The following is a 3,141-nucleotide window of genomic DNA, read 5'->3' as shown; positions in this document are numbered from 1 at the left end:
CTTGACAGATACGCGTATTTCGTCTACAATGTGCAGACTTCTTCAGTGTCTTGTACTAAGTTGGCATAGTATTAGTACAAGACACTGAAGAAGTCTGCACATTGTAGACGAAATACGCGTATCTGTCAAGGATAAGCAAATAAAGTAGTGGAATTAAATGGAAAATACTAATCCTTCTCTCTCTCATTATAATTAACCCATGTTTGTGCTGGAATTCAGTAATTTTGACGCCCAATTTTTCAAAATTTGTGCTCATAGCTGAAGTTCTACGATTTTAGTCAAATTTTAAGTGTCAATTGTGTCCATTTAAGAAAAATTGTTATTTTTGATATCCAATCAAACATAAGTTGAAAAAACTTAAAAATGTACTTTTTAATTTTGACGAAAATTTGTGATTATTTTCAGTGTGTATTTTTTTACGTAGGATTACATCTTTTGGTAACATATTGGGGGTGAAATTTCAAAAAACCAAAATCGACCGCGTTATAACTTTGTCAATAGCGGATGCATTTTAATTCTAAACGAATCAATCGATAGGAAATTTTTCTACGAATCTGCTAAAATGAACACTTTATCAATTTTCAATAGGTCACTATTGAAAATTACACAAATGTCCAACTGTTGCAATGGTGATCAAAACTATCACCGATTGAATGCAAAAAGCGCTTTCTATAACACAGATTTCAAAATCGAATTCCATCCGGTTTCGCCAAACGGTGCTTATTCAATCACCGCGTGTGGTGGTGTTCAGTCGATCGTCATCAGCAGCAGCAGCAGCAGCAGCAGCAGCAGCAGCAGCAGCAGCAGCAGCAGCAGCAGCAGCAGCAGCAGTGCTTTCGGTGCGTGCCGTTGAACATTGTTTTTCAGTACACACAAAAATCTGCCTGCAAGCAGCTACACGAAACGAAAATCAATTATTTTATTCATGTGTATCACTTATACATTTTTGCCAAACATCAGCCTTATACATTCCGTAAGACAAACCATATAGGTCCTATAAGAATGCATAAAAGGTATGTGTGACCGCTTATACATTTCATTTGACACATGATCTTCATAAACTTTTTGCAAGGCGTCTGCTTATTAGTTGACTTATACATTTTATGAATAATCAGCAATAGAAATTTGCCAAAAGGTATAAGGAGATTTCTATCCGTGTAGCTGCAGACCACCGAAGATGGAGAAAGAAGCCGCCCCGCTACTGATCGGCAGGGATGCCAGATATACAGACATGTCTGTATTTATACAAACATTTGATGATGTATACAGACTTCATACAGAGGGCATTAATATCCATCAACAACAAAAAAAAGGATTTCAGTAAATATTTGCAAAAATTCAGGGTTGTTCCAACTACTCGGATATCCCGAGTGAGACTTTGCAGATTTCACCTGAATTTGAATTTCAGATTTAGGGTCTGATGTAAATTTGGTACGGCTTAGTTCCACCCAGAATTCAACAAAGTTTCAGTTTTAATCATTTCAAGACTCCATTTTCAAATAGATGTACCTAAGGGTTTTTGTAAAAAATTAACATGTCATCAATTTCTCATGAGTCATAGCTTCTTCTTCACCCATGCAATATGTAGAAGAATTTTTCTCAGTGCTGCTTTTATGCAGTACAGTGGTCAGTCAATGGTCTTATAATCTACACATAAATATATCGATCTAAAAAATTTACGAAGATAACATGATTACCAAGTAACCATCAAGTCCGTTAATACCCCGATGAGGGCCCTTTTTGCAATATAAGGCTGACCAGCTTAGCTTGATGATTAATTGGGTTATGCAATATGAGACACATTCCTTAGGAGGAATGGACGGCCGTTTTTTAGGATAAGAGCACAGAAGGAATATTCCGAAACTCCCAGAACGAATTTGAGTATTTGAAATCTCTAAAATCTCTCAGAACTTCCACGACTATCAGTTCCCTGAATACTCTCCGAATATCATCTCTGAACCTCTCTGAAGTTCACTGTACGAATCAGTAGTTCGCCATTTGTCTCAGAAGTTCTTCAAGCTTCTTCATTTCTTTGGGTTCCTGATTATTTCGGAATTTTTCTGAGGAGTTCAGAGAATTTTAGAACAGTTCAGAGAGCTTCATAGAAGTTTAGTGCACTCCAGGGAAATCAAGCAAATGTTAGACAAGCTTCTTTCGTCTGTGGACTTCACAGAAACTCAGTGAAATTTAAAGAAGCGGATAAGACTTAATTGTAGTTTCTTTCTTCTTCTTATTCGCATTTAAAGCTTATTGCTTATCACATATTAGCTTATTGCGTTTTCTCAACTTAGTGTTCTAGATGCACTTCCATAGTTATTAATTGAGAGGTTTCGAAACCTGTACCATTTTTGAATTAGTATAATTGTATGGCAAGTATAATCATTCTCTATGCTCAGGGAAGGTCGAGGAATTTTCCAATTTGTGTAAAATTCCTAAAATGGACCGGCTACCCTTCATCATGGTCTTGCTTTGTAGCTGCACCTTTACCGACTGAACTAAGGGAGGCCTATTAGTTTAGGAAATCTAAAAAAGACTCAGTGGTCTTAAATGATATTTTGTTGAATTTCAGAGGAATTTAGCGAACTATACAGAAGTCTGGCAAATAATGGAGAAACTTCTTGAATTTCAAATACGATCAATCGACTTACGAGAAAATCAGAGAAATTTGAACGCATACTCCTTGCAATGAAGTAAATAACTAGAAAAGAATACTCAGGGAACACCTCAGATAAGTTTGGGAGAAATTAAGAGAAGCTTAGCAACCTTAGAAAGGCTAGTCGGAGAGGTTCAAAGAAACTTTAAGGATGTCTATGGTAATATTACAGAAGTTCAAGTAGTTTATGGTTTTTCAAAGAAGTTGAGAGAATTTTAAAAAAAAGTTTAGGAAATCTTGAAATTGGTTTAGAAACCTTTTTGTTTTTCCTTGATTTTTTTTCCGTCGATCTTGTTTTTCGTGCTGAACACCAATGTCAGGGAGGCAGCTCCCACACCTGGGCCCTAACTATCGACCCATCAAATTGAGTTTTCAGTTTGCTCTCACTGATAGCAGAAATATTTTTTAATGTAATGTCACAGAAAGATTGTTTTGCTCTTAATTTTGATATGTTACCCATTAAAACGACCAAATTGACAGCAACCTGA

General features: G+C 36.2%; 1 protein-coding gene across 1 annotated transcript in view; it reads right to left on the bottom strand.

Annotated features, from left to right (window-relative positions):
* The window catches only part of LOC135711311 (ATP-binding cassette sub-family G member 1), a 213,352-nt gene that overhangs the window by 128,496 nt on the left and 81,715 nt on the right, over positions 1-3,141 (bottom strand). The gene's annotated exons all lie outside the window — the stretch shown is intronic.

This window comes from Ochlerotatus camptorhynchus, unplaced genomic scaffold, assembly GCF_037179485.1.
Source record: "Ochlerotatus camptorhynchus isolate MF236.1 unplaced genomic scaffold, CSIRO-AGI_Acam_v1.1 ptg000431l, whole genome shotgun sequence".
NCBI lineage: Eukaryota > Metazoa > Arthropoda > Insecta > Diptera > Culicidae > Ochlerotatus > Ochlerotatus camptorhynchus.
Note: the sequence above shows the minus strand (reverse complement) of the source record. Positions and strands in the feature narration are given on the sequence as shown.